Source organism: Malania oleifera, chromosome 1, assembly GCF_029873635.1.
Source record: "Malania oleifera isolate guangnan ecotype guangnan chromosome 1, ASM2987363v1, whole genome shotgun sequence".
Classification (NCBI taxonomy): Eukaryota; Viridiplantae; Streptophyta; class Magnoliopsida; order Santalales; family Ximeniaceae; genus Malania; species Malania oleifera.
Window position 1 is genome coordinate 113,920,696 of NC_080417.1, and position 19,460 is coordinate 113,940,155.

The window sequence follows — 19,460 nt, forward strand, 5'->3', positions numbered from 1 at the left end:
AACCCATTAGTGAGGGCCAAGGTAACTTGTGCATAACATGTAACACCTATGCAACAGAATACATATCCAACTTTGTTCCAAAAACACAATACCAGAGTACATTCTACCCACCTGTATATATATATATATATATATATATATATATATATATATATATATACACACACACACACACACATATACATAACATTTCCCAAAAAAAACCCAAAATGTTGTGGGCTCTACTATCCAGCCTATGACTCACCCCAAAAACTATGCCGACTCAGCCGCCTCCTCTATCTTTGAGCCAGCCCTACACACCTCTCTGGGTTACTAGAAATGTTCATAAAGCTGGGGTGAGACACCTCTTAGTAAGGAGAAACATGTTATTACTAATGTATGGCATATGAGTTTATTTATAGCATATCCTTTTATTAAGACTGTTAGCAATATATTATGTAAAAACATTTGTATAATAACTCATGCTTATGTCATTTAAAATATGAAAATTTCTGAGTTATCTATTCAAACATACTTCTAACTGTACTAGGTAATCTCTGTTTTCTGTGTGTACTATATATATACACATAACTCTGAAAACTTCCTTAGATGGGTGTATGTCATGATTTAACCCCTCGTGGCAGGGTTGTGCGGCCCATAGATGGGGCTAAACACTAGTTGACCTTCTAGTGTTAGCCTAACTGTATGCATATCTAGATGCCTATAGCACAAAAGGCCCGTTCCACCTGGTCCAGACACCAGGGAGCTCTCAACTCTACTTGTGGGCATAATCAACAATACCATACTCTATCTGAGACATATGGGTGCACTCTGTATAGCAACGGTACCGTGCTCTATATACTGTTCTGTATACTACTATGTTCCATCAGGGTATTACTATATAATAATATCTCTATATAACATCTATCTGTTTAACCATGATTCTATATCAACTGTATTAACCATGATTCTGTATATTTGTATATTCTGTAATTCTGTAATTTTGTATGTCATGGCTCTATGCTTTGTATATCATGGTTCTATAAAATTCTGTATAATCATGATTTTGCATAATTCTGTGTAATCATGGTTATAAAAAACAATGTATAATCATGTTCTATAATACACTATGTTATCATGATTCTGTAACATACTTTATAAACATGATTCTGTAAATTATTGTATATCATAACTCTGTGTAACCATATAAACATTAATTCTGTAATATTCTATATAGTTGTAGCTCTTGTAAATAAAATTATATAAGTTGTATCTCATAACTCTGTAAAAACTATATAATCATGTTTCTATAAATCTATATAACATATTTCTGTAGAAACTATATAAACATAATTCTGTAACTTTGTATGCATATTCTATAATATTTCAATATTTCTCATGACACACAACTAAACAAAATTCTATAAACATATTATGTAAAACTGTATAATTTTCATGTTCTGATATATTAAATAATCATACTCTAAAAGCTCTTAATCAAATACTATACTTTATTGGTAAAGTTTCTAATAAAGCTGGCATAACATGTTTTTCCCTTACCTGGTTATCCGGGTTTTATTTATTGTTTCCCTATCTTACACCTATGGCGTTTGTAATTCCAAACCCTGAAAATACACATATATGAATATATTCCTGTCAATCAACTGAATATCCAAAATAACTATCGTATTCACAATTTCCCCAAATACGCATATTTAAAATTTCCTAAACTATAAATTATTCATTATTCTACTTGGGTTCCTGAGAAAATACCCGCTAAAATCCTTATCCTATCTGCGGTATTCTCACCAAACCCTACATTTCACAAATTCCCAATTCTTTAGTTCCAACTCCAAAACTATATTTATATTCACATTTTTAGGTCTGTTCATCCCATAATTAAGATAAACAACCCATAAATGCTCAAATAACACCCTTACCTCAGTTCTCGGATCGTACTCCGGAATCCCCAAATTGAAATTTTGCTCCGCCTATGATGTAGAGAATCTTCCCAAGAACCTTGTGGTGGTTCCTGATAGTCGAAATGAGGCTTAACAGAGTCAGAATCGAAGGTAGAAGGTAAAGGAACTGTAGGTTTGCATGAGAGAGAGAGAGAGAGAGAGAGAGAGAGAGAGAGTTTAAATTTTATGTTTATAAATGTCTCTCAGCTTCCCTTTATACTCCCAACACTGCAACCAAAAATCGTCAACGATTTTCTCCTGCTCCGACCAAAATCTATTTTTCTCATTTTCTTTTATTATTTTTTTTCCCAGGTCTCTACAATAATAATAATAATAATAATAATAATAATAATAATAAATAAAATTAAAAAATTATTAATTAATTAATAGTTATTAATATAATGTAATATAATAATATAATATATTATAATAATATACTAATAGAATAGTATAATATTACAATATGATATATATATATATATATATATATATATATATATAACTACTTCTAGCTTCAGGAAAGCGAAAGGAAACCCCCCCTATAGTTTCTCTTCGCTCTCTCTCTCTCTCTCTCTCTCTCTTCCAATTCTTAGCCGAATTGAGAAACAAATATCATTTCTGGGTCCTAACTCCCCTCCTCAACGTTTTAACCGGAGAAATTTCATCATTTGGACATCGTACGCCCCACTCTAGGGTTGAGGTAAGTGGACTAAATTATGTCAGGTTTTTATTTTAAATATATTTATCATTTAAATTGATTATATGAATTCAATTATTTTCATATGCCTGGGCTAAATTAAACGGCAGGGATTTGAACATTTCGGGTTTTTGGGAATTTATTGGAATTAGATTATACTGCGAGGATTTGATCAAGTTAGGTTTTTGGAAAATTTATTTGAATTAAATTAAACTGCGGGGATTTGATCAAATCGAAATTTTGGGAATATTTTGAAATCAAAATTAAACTATAGGGATTTGTTCATATATGGTTTTTTAGATACATTGGGGATTAATTAAAATGAAATATGGGGAGTGGATCATACCCGCATTTTTATTTAAATTTATTGACTATATATTTATTAGAATTTCTCGGGTAATTTATGAAATTATAATTATTATATAAATTGTGTGGCATGAGAATAATTTATTATATTGCATATTTAAACCTGTGGTATTATATAGCAAAAGTTTTGGTATTACACTGATTTATGGAATTGTTGGGAATAATGCGAATGTTGTGAATTTGACTATTTAATATCAACAACGTGGATGGTTGGAAAATTTTGGAAAAACTATTGTGAATTGTGTGTTGATAAATTGATTGTTGAGAATGATGGGAAAAGATTACTATGAATTATGTGTTGAGAATTGAGATCATGCTATCTGTTATATTATGTAAATTTCATTATATGTTCTAGGAACTTTGATGGACTAGTGGATGCTCGGTACCGTAACTACAGACGAGAATTAGTGTAGCCACACTATTCTGTGAGTGTCAGTGGATGAAAAGTCGATTTGGCCAGAGAAAGGTTATGTACCCTCTTGGAGTCCGGACCAAGAAGCAGCAGGAAAATCGAACTTACAAACGAGTTATTTTGATTTAGTCTTGGTAAGCCAACCAAGGCTAAGTCCAATCTTCAAATCGCACAATCTGTCATGGGGGTTAAACTTGTCGTCAGTTTAAAATGAGAGGTTCTTTTATACATATTTGTAAATTTATGTAATTAAGGCTATTATGGAGCCGGAGTTTTTATCTGAAGGAAAATAAGTATGTTTTTTTACTATATAGGTGTGAGTTACATTTTACAAATGCCATTTTTATTTAAAGTTAAATTAATGGATGTATTTTACTTACATAAAAACTCATTTTTTGCCACACACTGATAATAATATATTCCTTCTTACTGAGAGGTGTCTCACCTAATTATTTTCATACATTTCAGATATCTTGAGCAGCCTAACCGAAATTAGAGTAGCGTAGCGGAAGCGTAAGTGAGATAGAAAAGTTAGTTAGGAGAAATATTTAATTAGTTATGTTTTTAATGTTTTAGAATTTTAAGGATGATAATATTTGATATTGGAGATATTGTTGTAATAAAAGGTTTTTAGTACTCTGGTAAATATATTTGAGGTCTTCCCCTGTATAAAATTTGGTTTACTACATTTTCATCTAGAGTTCGATTCATCCTTTCAACGACACGATTTTGCTGAGGTGTCCGAAAAATAGTGAAATGTCTCTTAATGCCATGCTACTCACAAAACTCCATGAACCTAGAATCACTGTACTCGGTCCCATTGTCTGACCTGAGACATTTGATTCTCCTCCCCGTCTGGTTTTCCACTTCAACTTTCCACAACTTAAACCTGGCAAAGGTGTTAGACTTGTGCTGCATGAAGTATACCCAGACTTTCCGTGAGTAGTCATCAACAGAACTCATAAAGTAAACATGTCCTCCCCGTGATGCTACTCTAACAGGCCCCAAAATATCAGAATGTACATAATCAAGAATACCTTCCTTCTTGTGAATAGCTTATTTGAAATGCGTTTTGTTTTGCTTCCCAAGAACACAAAACTTGCAAAAATTCATCTTATATGTTTTCATGCCTTTCAAGAGCTTCCTCTTGTATAGCTCTTTCATGCCATGTTCACCTATATGCCTTAGCAGCATATGCCACAAGGCGGTTTCATCACATTCAGTATCTATGGTTGTAGCCCCACCTACAATCGTAGTCCCCTGCAATGAATAAATATTTCCATCTAACTTTAACCCATTCATCACCGTTAGATTGCCTTTGCACACTTTCATAACTCCACTTTCGGACTTGTAAGTTAGTCCATTACAGTCCAAAGTGCCTAATGAAAATAAACTCTTACATAGATCTGGAATGTGTCTTACATCACATAGAGTTCTTACAACACCATCAAACATTTTGATACGTACATGTCCTATTCTAATGATCTTACAAGAAACACCATTGCCCATAAGAATTGAACCTAAATTTACCAACCTATAGGTGCTGAACCGCTCCTTATTTGGAGTCATGTGGTAAGAACATGCTAAATCAAGGATCCAAGAGTCCATAAGGCAATCTAACCCTGACAAAACTGAAAGTATGTCACGATCACTACAATCTGAATTTCCTTCTTGACCTACATTTTCTGATTTTAAAGTTCTTTCTTGTTTTTTAGCGTTCCCTTTCTTCCAATCCAAATACTCTGGTTTAATGTGCCCCTTTTTATCGCACTTATAACATCAGACATCCTTTTTCTTCTTGGACCAAGTTCAGGATTTTTGACTCGATCCATTTTTGAATTTTCCCCTCCTACGATCATGGTTAACCTTCACCACAAGACCTTCCCCGTCTGATTTTTCATCATAGACTTTCATTCTTTGATGAAACCCCAACAGCGTGCTTGTCACCTTTTCCAAATTCAGGGTCTCTTTCCTTAATGTAAGAGTAGTAACCAGATTCTCATATGTGTGAGACGTTGGCAAGAAATTCAGTAGCATTAATGCCTTATCATCTTCTTCGAATTTCACATCAACCCGCATTAAATCACTTATGATTTGAGCTTGATTTTAAAAATTTGTAATTGAGTTGAGTTTGAGTTTAACAATTTTGATATTGTGTGAGTTCAAGTCGAGTTTCAAGTTTAACATTTTCAAATTGAGTCAAGTTTGAATATCCCATCGAGTCAAATTAACTTGACTCAAATACATTTCTACCTACAATCCCATGAGAAAACTATTTTAAGTCCTCTTTGTAGAAACCCGAACTTGGAAAATAAAAGAAAATAGATAAGGAAGAGAGAAATAAAGGAAAAGAAAGGAAAAGGAAGGAAATTGGTTTGGCAAAGCCCAAACCGTCTACAGTTTCACCGAGTTAGGAAAAAACTGTCGACAATTTCAGTCAACTGAGGAGGTCAACTACCAAACCGTCGACGATTTTGTTAAGGTAGGGAAAATAGTCGACAGTTTTCCTATGAGCCTGCTTACTTAGGCTAAGCAAGGCATATTTTTCATTAACTGAAGTATTTTTCTCTCTCGCCTTCTCTCTCTCTCTCTCTCTCTCTCTCTCTCTCTCTCTCTCTTAGGGTTTTTGGACTCTCTCTCTTTACTCTCACTCTCTTGTGGCTCTCTCTCTCTCATAGGCTCACCTGGATCTCATGATCACTCTCCGATCACTTTCCTCTCCTTTCTCAGCTTGCCAGTTTGTTTTCGGCTGCGGATCAAAAAGCTAGGGTTTTGGATTTTTGAAACGTTAGTGGTCTATTTTTTAGGAATAGGTAAGGGGATTAAGTTAATCTAGGTTTTTATTGAATTTGAACCGATTAAAAGGTGTTATATGAATGTATGCCTATAGAATCAAAGTTATTTCGAAAATCGACCATTCAAAATGAACTTTACAAATATACGATATATGATATGGTATTTTGAATAAAATGAATAGCGAAAAGCTTGCTTATAAACTAAATATATTATGAGGTTCTTGTTGGTTATTTATGGATTATGTTTAAATACTAAAATCGTGTGATAGGTGAATAATTGGTATGGTTATTGTGTAACCAAATTTGGGTATAGTTGTGAAAATATCTTGTAGAATGGTGATTTATACTAGATGTGAAAATACTCAAATTTTTGTGAAATTACTGGAAGTGTTTATGAAACATACTAGAACTGTTGATGTAAGATACTTGGTTTTATTTGATTGTCGGGGGCCTGGTTTTATTTGACGATTGGGGACTGGGTTTTATTAAATGGTAGGTTTTATATGAAATGAGTTTATACTACAGTTTTTATTACTTAAATTTCATGATATGGTTTAAGAAACTTGCAGACCAATTGTATTGTGAGCACGGTACCATTGCTAAGGAATTACTATTTGGCTATGTGCGCCCACAGTGTAGTGGAAATGTAGGGTGGTTTCAGTCGATTGGCTTGTGTAAGGGTGAAGTACCTTCCCTGGGGTCCGGACCAAGAAGTGGTAAGGCAATCGGACCTGCAATGGGGTTGTGGATGCTTGCAGACGCATTTGCGTATGGTTACTTTAACTTTGTCTGGGTTGATCCCCCAGGACAAAGTCCAGCCTTCGGATCGCACAACCCGTCATGAGGGTTAAGCATGTTGTTTAGTCTCAGGGAGTGTCTTTTACACATATCTGTTGATTTATGTAAATGGTGTTATTTGTTCACTGAACTGGTTTATACTGTGGAAATGAAAAGGGTATTTTCAATGGTGTAGGGTGAGTATAATGTATAAATGTTATTTTCGGTTAAATGGAGAATGGAATGTTTTCTGTATACACAAAAACTCATGTTGGCCACACACTGATATTAATTTAACCTGCCTTACTAAGAAGTGTCTCACCCCAATATACAAATCATCTTTTTAGGACCATCTCGAGATCGAGCTTAGTGAGCTCCGGGGTGGGATGATAGCTAGCTTTTGTGAGTGTCTGCAAGAACTTTAATGTGTTTCAGTTATGTCTGATGTCCCCGAATGTGTATTATGGTTGTATGGACTGAGTTGTTTTTTTTTTTTAATTTTTTTATATTGTATTATGGTATGTAATATGGATATTTGGAGACCTTTGTGTATAAAGGATGTTTAGAACTCTGGTAGTGTATTTTGGAGAATGTTTCATTTATTTCCATTGCATTTATATAATGAATATGGTATTAGGAACACAGGCGTCACTAAAGTAGCACCTCGGGCCCTACGTGGCGGGTCAGCGCGTTACAGGTGGTATCAGAGCTTAGGTTTGCTAGGTTCTACATACTTTGATAGTGGATGATTACCAAAGTATAGGTTGAGATAAGATAAGGATAAGAGTGGGTAGATTAGGCGAGTCTTGGTTGTGAAGCTTAGAGACGGTGATCCTTTAACTGTCTTCTGTGTTTTTCCTAGAATGACAATTTTAAGAAAACCATGGTAAATCCATCGATGGTTTCGTTTCTAAGTTGAGAGACTGGAACTTGGAAATTTAAGTGGTAACATTAGGTTGGTTGAGTATGTGCGTAGTGCCAGTGTTATGGTTAGAGGTCGATACCTTGACATTTTTGTGGCAGGATTGTGAGACTGATAAATTTTTTTTTTTTTTTAAAACTAAAAACTCCTATATTGTATTAACTTCTTCATTCCATACTTGTATTAATCATGATAAATTTGGAATTTCTAAGTCAGTTTCTATCCTATCTTCAGGATGGATTCTAGGGGAAATGACATCGTAGTTGGAGGGGATAATCACGTGGATACTTCCAGTGAGGATGATATAGATGGCTCGGTAGTGCTGCGAGGTGTAGCGTGGCAGGTTAGGAAGGAGAATCGGAGGGACTTTAGAGAGCAAGATCAACCACCAGTTGAGTGGGGCTACACTTTTTAGAAGTTTACCTAAACGAGCCCGCCGACATTTGTAGAAGGAGCTAACCCAATCGTAGCTAAAGATTGGGTTCAGGAGATTGAGGAATCGTTGGGTGTGCTGGAGTGCACGGAGGAGTAGAAGGTGTGGTATGCCAATTTTAAACTAGTTGGGGAAGTGAAGAGGTGATGGAGATCAGTAAAACTGGTGGAGGAACAGCGACCAGGACCCATGCTATAACTTGGAGCCGTTTCAGGGAGGTTTTCTTCGACATATACTTCCCTACTACTACTCAGGAGGCTAAGGCAGAGGAGTTCTTAAATCTGACTCAAGAGCACTTGACCGTACAGCAGTACGCAGCCAAGTTTATGGAGCTATCCCACTTCGCTCCATACATGATCACGGATGAGCCGAAGAAGGCCTGGAGGTTTGGGAGAGGTTTAAGGCAGGGAATACGCGCACAAGTGGTGGCATTGTTGACGCAGAGTTTTTCTAAGTTGGTGGATAAGGCCATGGCAGTGGAAGCCAGTATTCAGGAGGATAAGAGAGCAGCAAACCAGAAGAAGAGACCCTTGCCTCAAGGATTTCAGACTAGCACTAACTAGGGTTCATAGAGGAGGCCTGGTAATTTCACAAACCAGTGGTAGGATATGGGATATCGAGCCCATCAGGGGAATTCACAGCATTCTACCTATCCTAGATGCCATCAGAGGCATTTGGACGAGTGCAGGGGTGGACCAGCTGGCTGCTATCGGTGTGGTAGGGTAGGGCATATAGCGGGGACTGCAACGTGATGTTGACTCACATGCCTCCACAGCATCAGTATCGGGGAGGTAACCAGGCACAACGAGGTGCTCACCAAAGGGGCGCCACTCAGGTGCAGGTGTACTTGCTTATGCTAAGAGATGAGGAGAAGGCTGGTGATGTGGTGAAATGTACTATTTTCATTTTGTCAAAAAGTGTTGTAGTGTTATTTGATTCAGGTGTGACACACTCTTTCGTATCTCGGGGATTGGTTAAATTGTGCAGGGTAGAGACTTAGTTGTTAGATGCCGAGTTTGTTGAATTTTTGAGTTTAATCCCTATTTTGATGCTGACAAAGCACTAGTATCTTATGTATGCTTTTAGTGTGTGTGAACAGGTTTTCATTTTAGCACGAACGTAAGATACCAAAAAATGGATGCCAACTAGAACATAAAACTCACACTCTCCTCACATTTTCCATGAAGATTTAAGAGCAAAGAAGATAAGTAAGACATTTTTTTTACTTGTATATGTATTTATTTTTATATATGGTCTGTAATAATGTATACATCTTGCATGATATGTTTTAAATGCTCAGATGACCATAGAATAACCATAGGGAACCAAATGACTATAGGGCGTCGACTGATGCCAAATTTTTAGGGTTATTTCTCAAAGGCCTTAAACTGACCTTAGGACCTTGAATATTGCATAAAAAAGTCCTCCATAATCTTGAAAATAAATATCATATAATTAGGGACAATTTAATAAAGGGAAAAAAACCAAAACGCCTAAGGATGGCATGTTTGGTTGATCGAACTCAATTACATTGAGTTCCTCGGTCGACCAAATTCCCACCGGGTCAACAGGTTGACTTCTCGGTCGACCGACCAGATATATACAGGCAAGAACTGGTCGACCGAGCCCCCATTGACTGCTCGGTCGACCGACCATAATTATATGGGAAACGCCCTTGTCGACCGAACCTCGTAGTTCAAATTAACTCGGTCAACCGAACTGCGCGGGTTTGGAAATCGCCTTAACTCTGGTCGACCGAACCTATAGTTTAAAAATTCCTTGGTCAACTGAACTTGGCTCCATTGTCGACCGAACCACCAAAGTGGTTGACTGAAGCTCTAGGGTTGGAATTTTTAAAAAGCGTTAAAACGTCATTAAAATTTAATTAATTTTTTCCAAAATACTGAGCATGTTCCCAACGGTCAAATTTTTCATAAAATTTATAAATACCCCCTCCATAACTTAGATTAGCAACTTTGACTAACCCAAATCTTCTCTCTAATCCATTGTTAATCAAAGTTCCCCCAAAATATTTTTTATTGTTTAAATCATTCTTTTGGGGCAAAATATTTTAAACAAATCTCTCCAACTCTCTTTCACTTGTTTTATTTCAAAATTATTTTTAAAGAGAGAATTTTATTTTGGGCATTTTATTTGTATTTACATGCATATACTCTCACTTGTTATTTATCTTTTGAAAATCAATTTTTGAGAGTATTGCTTGCATTTCTCCCGATTATTTATTTGATAAATATTTTGGGAGAAATTATTTATAGCACAAATATTTTATTGAATTTAAATTTCTAGATTCTCCAAATGTTCTTTATTTGCAAAAATATTTATAAGAGAACATAATACTCATATTTTCATACATATATTTGTGCATTGATTATTTAGAGACGCACCCTTTACTCTACTGAGCTCAAATCATATCATAAGAGAGTGCATACATTTTTTAGCTTTATTGTGTACAATTCTGCTTGTATTTCATAAGCATTATTATATGTACAAAAATGTTTTATTGTATGGTTGGGTTCATCCCGTTAATTGAACCGGGGAGTCTCAGCCCCGTAAATGAGATCAGTTTGGTTCAGCCTAGAATTGAACTAGGGAGTCTCAGCTTCGTAAGTGAGATTGGTTCGGTTCAACCCAAAAATTGAACTGGAGTTTTCCTCACCCCGTAAGGAGAGGATGTAAAAGGCTTCTGTTCCGCCCAGTTAAGTGAGCAGGTATAGTGGAATCCTTGGGGGGTTTGCCCAAGGCGGGGACGTAAGCTGGTTTGGCCGAAACCTTAATAACAAATCTAGTGTCGCTCTCTCTATCTTATTTAAATTCCCGCACTTTAATTTCAGCATGTGTATGAATGCTTATTTAATGTCAAAATTATTTGCATACACACATTTGATTTAAATAATATACTGCACACGTGTATGTTTGCTTTCATTGTTAAACTCATTTTACATACACGTATATATGTTGAATGGGATATGAACTGTGGTGAATCAGCAAATTTTTTAAATTAGCCGAAAAGTTTTAAATGTCCAATTCACCCCCCCCCCTCTTGAGATCACACCAATTCTAATAGACTTAGGTGTGGTCACGTTGGCAGGATCAGTTGTGGTATGTAGTAAGGTGATTCAGGGGAGAATGTTGCCTACTAACTTAATTGTTTTTGTCATGCATGGGTTTGATGCCATTTTGGGGATGGACTGGCTAGCATCTAGCTATGCGGGTATCGATTGCCATAAGAAGGAGGTAGTGTTCAGACCTCCTGGGGAGTAGGAGTTTAAATTCGTTGGGTCGTGTGTGCGCTATACACCATAGATCCTTTCAGCAATTTAGGTAAAGAGGTTACTTTTGGAGGGTAGCCAGGGGTACCTTGCATTTGTAAAAGAAGCACCGAAAGAGGGACTTGAGTTGGAGGATATCCCAGTGATAAGGGAGTTCTCGAATATTTTTCTTAAGGACTTACCAGGATTGCCTCTTGATCGTGAGGTGGAGTTTTCCATTGAATTAAATTCAAGGACAACACCCATTTCTAAGGTTCCATATAGAATGGCTCCGACTGAATTAAAGGAGCTAAATGAGCAGTTGCAAGAACTACTTGACAAGGGGTTCATTAGACCGAGTGTATCACCTTGGGGAGTGTTGGTGTTGTTTGTAAAGAAGAAATATGGGTCAATGAGGATGTGCATCGACTACAGGGAAATCAATAAAGTGACAGTAAAGAACAAGTACCCGTTACCCCGTATTGATGATCTGTTCGACCAACTACAGGGCACACAAGTTTTCTCCAAGATCGATCTGCGATCTGGGTACCATTAGGTGAAGGTTAAATTAGAGGATATACCAGAGACAACTTTCTGCGCTAGGTATGGCCATTATAAATTTCTATTATGTCTCTCGGTTTGACCAATGCTCATGCAGCATTCATGGACCCGATGAATAGGATGTTCCACGAGTACTTATATTAGTTCGTGGTTATGTTCATAGATGACATCCTAGTTTATTCGAGGAGCCCTATGGAGCATGAAGCTCATTTGAGACTAGTACTTCAAGTACTTAGGGAAAAGAAACTATTTGCTAAATTTTAGAAATGCGAGTTCTAACTGGAACAAGTTGCATTTCTGGGACATGTAGTGTCCAGTGAGGGAATTTAAGTGGACTTGAGCAGAGTAGAGGCGGTAATTGATTAAGGAGACCAAAGAATGTGCATAAGGTTAGAAGTTTCTTGGGTCTTACAGGATACTATCACCGGTTCGTTGAGGGGTTTTCGAGGCTATCAGGTCCTCTGACGCAGCTTATGAGGAAGAACATGAAGTTTGAGTGGACTGGTGAGTGCGAGCAGAGTTCAAGAATTTAAGCAACGACTAGCCACTGCCCCAGTGTTGACCATTTCGCCAAGAGAGGGTGGATTCGTGATCTACAGTGAAGCATCTCATAAAATACTTGGGTGTGTCTTGATGCAACAGGGAAAAGTCATTGCGCACGCTTCTCACTAATTCAAGGAGTACAAGAAGAATTATCCGACGCACGACATAGAATTGGCAGCAGTAGTTTATGTGTTAAAGATATGGAGGCACTACCTATACGGTGAAAAGTGCGAGATCTTTACTGATCATAAGAGCCTTAAATACTTTTTCATCCATAAGGAATTGAACATAAAGGAGCGGAGATGGCTTGAGTTGATTAAGGACTACGATTGTACCATTAGTTACCACCCAAGAAAGGTTAATGTGGAAGCTGATGCTTTGAGTCGGAAGTTGGTGAGTGGGTCAATTTCAGTGGTTGTTGTATAGCATCATATCAGGATGAACCTAGAAAGGTTAGGTGTAGAGTTAGTAGAAGGGAATTCACAGGCGTTCATTGCCAGTTTGATTATTCAGCCATCCTTACAGGAGAAAATTAAAGTCGCTCAGATGAAATACGTGGAGTTGATGAAAATTGGGGAGAAAGTACGGAATGAGCAGCAACCGGACTTCAATGTTTCTAAGGATAGAGTTCTCATATTTCACGTCAGATTGTGTGTACCTAATGATGCGGAGATTAAAAAGATGATTCTGGAGGAGGCTCATCACTCTCTTTATACTGTATATCCAAGAAGCACAAAGATGTATAGAGATCTGCAAGAATCCTTCTGGTGCAGCAATATGAAGAAAGAGATTGTCCAATTTATGGAATAGTGTTTGACGTGCCAGCAAGTGAAAGCAGAGCACCAGAGACCAGCGGGACCACTGCAACCACTTGATATCCCTAAGTGAAAGTGGGAGCATATCTCGATGGACTTCGTATCGGGGTTGCCTTCAGCGGTGCATGGACAGAATACCATTTAGGTAATAATGGATTGACTGATGAAGACTATGCACTTCATTCCAATCAGAGTCAGTTATTCTATGAATAGGCTGGCAGAGCTTTATGTGTAGGAGATTGTACGACTTCATGGCCTCTCAATTTCTATTGTTTCAAATCGAGATCCATGGTTCACCTCTTGGTTCTGGAAGAGTTTGTAGGTCGCCTAGGGATCTCAACTCACTTTCAGTATCATGTTTCACCCATAGACGGATGGGCAATCTGAGAGGACCATTCAGATTCTAGAGGATATGCTGCGGGCGTGTGTGTTGGATTTTAGGGATAGTTGGATTCACTATCTACCGCTCGTTGAGTTTGCGTATAATAACAGTTATCAGGCTAGTATCGAGATGGCACCATATGAGGCTTTGTATAGTTGCCAGTGCCGATCTAAGTTGTACTGGGATGAGGTAGGCGAGCGGCAAATTTTAGGGCCACAACTAGTTCAGCAAACCTCTGCAAAGGTCCAACTTATCAGGGAGAGGATTAAAACAGCACAGAGTCGGCATAAGAGTTATGTAGATACTCGCCAATGAGAGTTAGAGTTTGAGATTGGTGATATGATATTTTTAAGGATTGCTCTTATGAAAGGGGTGATGAGATTTTGGAAGAAAGGCAAGTTGAGTCATAGGTACATTGGGCCATTTGAGATCTTGGAAAGGATTGGTCAAGTTGCCTATCGAGTGGAGTTACCCCCAGTGTTGTCTAGAGTTCATGATATTTTCCACATATCAGTGCTGTGGAAGTACGTGTTAGACCCTTCGCTCGTGATAAGTTATGGGCCTTTGGAGATTAGGGATGCTTTGGCATACAAGGAGGTACCAGTTCAGATTCTGGATTGGAAAATACAGGAACTGCGTACTAAGGACATACCATTATTGAAGGTATTGTAGCCGAATCATACAATAGAGGAGACTTCTTAGGAGTTAGAGATAGAGACGGAAATAAGCCATAAATATCCACAGCTTTTCAGAGAGACTCAGTGTAGTAACTCGGATAATTATGGGAATTAAATAATAAAGAAAAGAGAGGGAAAAATAATTTTCAAGGGGGACGCAGCGAAGCGTTCGTCGACGAATAGTCTTCTTGGGCATGTCGACGTGGATGCGTGTCTCGTCGATAAGAGTTTACTGAGGGCCTGTTTTTGGGGCCTGAAACTCATCGACGAGGGTTAGGTGCTCATTGACGAACTTCCTTCTTGAACTCGTCGACGAGGTGACATGGCTCGTCGACGAGGCCATGTGGCAAAAGGTCTATAAATAGTAGAAAATTGGGTTTCAGCAAGAGAATTTCATTTCTCTATTTTCTTTCTCTCTCTAACTCGGTTCTCTCTCCTTCTCTCTACGATTCTCACCTCGTTTCTCCTTGTTTCGACGATTAGAAGCCGCCACGTTGATCTTGGGGAGATTCTCTACAAGTCTACCGGAACAAATTGTTGGTTTGCCCAACTTGGGTACCATTCCAAAATCATTGTAAGTAGATTATTTGGGTATTTTCAATTTTATTAGGCTTATTTGAGTTTAGATTTTGAGTAATATGAGAATATGCTGGAGTTTTATGAAATAAATTAGGATATTATGTTTCCAAGACTAGGGTGTTTTTGGGACCCTGCAGACATGGGTTAGGGACCCCAGTGAATATTTCTAGGAGCTTAAGTAAATTATAATTCAGAAAATTATGAGTATGTAGGTTCAAAGAAATATAGTTGATTTATTGTAAATATGTATTATTTCATGATTTTGGGGATAGTACGCCGTGAGCGTGAGGATAAAGTTGGAGGCGAGCCTCCCAGCTAGTTAGGTAAGGGAAATATGTTATGCTAGTAAAATATAGTATTAGTTTATTAAGGTACAGGGTATAAATTATACAGTTTTATAGATTTTAGAACATGAGTTTTATTAATTCTGTGGCCTAAGTAGATATTTGTTTAGTACAGAATTTATATAGTTTTTCAGAATATCATGATTTACAGTGTATATATAGACAAATATATTTTATAGTTAGATATTTACCAGATAGATATTTACCAGACATATATTTTACAAATATTATACAGACAAGTATTTTTACAGTATTTACAGAATGCCATACTTTCCAAAACCATAACACTCAGACATTACAGATTATTCAGTCAGATATGACAGTCAGATATTACAGTTATTACAGTCAGATATTACAATTATTTTAGTTAGATATTATAGTATTTTCAGATCATATTTATAGTGTTATGGTCATTTTGGAATCATGATAAAAACAATAGGATATCTATAGAAATAATATATACAGTATCAGACCTTAATGAATAAAGTTATGTTTAATTAGCAAAGCATGGTACCGTAGCTAGTATAGATCAGAGTGCAACCACACATCTTAGATAGTGTGTGGATGGTTTTCGTCAACCATTCCTAGAGGGATTGCAGACTCCCCAGAAGATTGGGTCGAGGTGGCCGATTTGATGAGGTAGTTACCAGTTCCGGGCCTAGGAGAGGTTGCAGTTTGGCCGGACTGAGGATTGGTAGAGTACAGTTGACCTACCTAGTAGGCAAACTAGGATTAAGTCTCGCCTATGGGCCGCACAATCCTATCATAAGAGGTTAAATCATGACGTACAATTTTCGAGGGTAAACATTTCAGTTATGTATATGTATACGAATTTACAGAATATCAGTAGATATAGTATGATACTAGAAGTATGAAAAAGTAGAAAACTCAAATATTACAGTTATACTTTAAATTATGATAAATGCAAGTTATTATGTATATTAATTTACCAGCTTTTACAGTTTCATATATTAGCAATATAATATTTACGAAACTTAGTCGCCACACACTAGTAATAGCATATTTCCTCTTACTGAGCGTTGTCTCATCCCAGTGGTTTAACATTTTTAGGTGATCTAGTTAGGTGAGTAGTTCGGGCTCACAGATAGAGAGATCTTTTGTACTGCCCTATTTAAAGGGTAAGTGTATTCAGGGGATTGTATTTTTGAGTAGATGATACTAGGGTGACATGTAAATATGAATGTATGACTTTATGTTTTTCGCTACATAGGTGTGTCAGATTATGTACAGGGATAAATCAGTGCCCATCTGGACCCTGAGATGTTATACTAGTTATTATAGGGGTATCAGAGTAAATTAAAAAAAATGGTGTAATTTTTAGGTCATTACACTCAGCGCTAGACAAATTAGTACGGCAGCACAGGTAAGCGTTGATTTTGTATGCAGGTTAGTTAAGGTAGGGTTGTATGGTTTTATTAGTTGTTTACGGTTACGGTTTTAATATGTGGATTGCCTTTGGGAGAGTTTTGTATGATATTATAATCTACCGAAATATTGTGTGTAACCACGGTATTCCTCCGCCATATGTGAGGGTAGTTAATAAACTTGGGACGGGGCTGCTATGTGGGTGGCTACCGGCTCTTTTGTAGAGATGGATCATGAGTTAAGGATGTGATCTGTAATAGTTAGCAAATTTCGAGGATGAAATTTTTATAAGGGGGGGAGATTGTAAGAACCCGAATTTGAAAGATAAAAGAAAATAAATAAGGAAGAGAGAAATAAAGGAAAAGAAAGGAAAAAGAAGGAAATTGGTTTGCAGGGCCCAAACCGTCAACGGTTTCAGTCAACTGAGGAGGTCAACTGCCAAACCGTCGATGATTTTGTTAAGGCAGGGAAAACCGTCGACGGTTTTCCTATGAGCCTGCTTATGATACGGTATTTTGAATAAAATAAATGGTGAAAAACTTGCTTATAAACTAAATATATTATTAGGTTCGTGTTGGTTATTTATGGATTATGTTTAAATACTGAAATCGTGTGGCAGGTGAATAATCGATATGGTTATTGTGTAACCAAATTTGGGTATAGTTGTGAAAATATCTTGTAGAATGGTGATTTATACTGGATGTGAAAATACTGAAATGTTTGTAAAATTATTGGAACTGTTTGTGAAACATATTGGAACTGCTGATGTAAAATACTTGGTTTTATTTGACGGCCAGGGGTCGGGTTGTATTTGATGGTCGGGGGGCGAGTTTTATATGACGGACAGGGACAGAGTTTTATTAATGGCAGGTTTTATTTGAAATGAGTTTATATTATAGTTTTTATTACTTAAATTGCATGATATGGTTTAAGAACCTTGTGGACCAGTTGTATTGTGAGCACGGTACCATTGCTAGGGAATTTCTATTTGGCCATGTGCACCCACACTATAGTGGAAGTGTAGGGTGCATTCAGCTGATTGGCCTACGTAAGGGTGAATTACCTTCCCTGGGGCCTGGACCAGGAAGTGGTAAGACAATCGGACCTGCAACAGGGTTGTGGATGCCTATAGACGCACTTGCAGATGGTTACTTTGACTTTGTCTGGGTTGATCCCCTAGGGCAAAGTCCAGCTTTCGGGCCGCACAACCCGTTATGGGAGTTGAGCATATTGTTTAGTCCCAGGGAGTGTCTTTTATGCATATTTGTTGATTTATGTAAATGGTGTTATTTGTTTACTGAACTAGTGTATATTGTGGAAATGAAAAGGGTATTTTTCAATGGTGTAAGGTGAGTATAATGTATAAATGTTATATTCGGTTAAATGGATAATGGGATGTTTTCTGTATACACTCAAACTCATGCTGGCCACACGCTGATATTAAATTAATTTGCCTTACTGAGAAGTGTCTCACCCCAATATACAAATCATCTTTTTAGGACCATCTCGAGATCGAACTTAGTGAGCTCTGGGGTGGGGTGATAGCTAGTTTTTGTGAGTGTCTGCAAGAACTCTAATGTGTTTCAGTTATGTTTGATGTCCTCGAATGTGTATTATGGTTGTATGAACTAAGTTGGGTTTTTTTTGTATTGTATTATGGTCTGTAATATGGATGTTTGGAGACCTTTGTGTATAAAGGAAGTTTAGAACTCTAGTAATGTATTTTGGAGAATGTATCATTTATTTCTGCTGCATTTATATAATGAATATGGTATTAGGAACATAGACGTCACTAAAGTAGCACCCCAGGCCCCATGTGGCAGGTCGGGGCATTACATTCTTAACATCTTTGGAGACTTTTAGATGATTGAGCTTGGTATTAAATTCTCATCCCCCCCCCCCCCCCCCAAAAAAAAAAAATAAACTTTTAAACCCACCTTAAATGTGCAATTCAAATATCAGACTAGTACCTAGCAGATTACTTCTCTTCAACAACATTTTGTTCCTAGGAAATAAACTAACATTATTCAAACTTTAGCTAGCTAAGTTTGTTACTTGGCTGTTAGAAATGTTACAAGTAGCTTGGTGTAACAACCTTAAGCCCAATTCTAATGAGATATTGGCTGCTTTGACCCACTAACTTCACGGATTTGTCTTATAAAATGCACCTTACATAATTAGTGCCCGGATCATCCTTATATGCCTTAGATCTCCATAGTATACATCCATGTGGAATCATGACAAGCTCTCCCATCTAATCTCTGACGTCATTGTCAGAGTGGCTTACACCTTTGTGTTGGATCAACCCACCTGAGTACCCTCATGGTGGTTCTAATATCAAATATAATGGTCTTGAGCCCAACTTCAATGAGGCATTGTCTGCTTTGGTCCATTGACCTTACAAGTTTGTCCTATAAAAGAAATTTCACATAATTGGAACTCAAATCATCTCATAAGTCTAAAATCTCCCTAATACACAGTTGATGTGACACCATAATGCTTTGCATAAATCCATTTGGCATTTGATTTAATAAAAAAAATTCATTTAAAAACACAATAAAA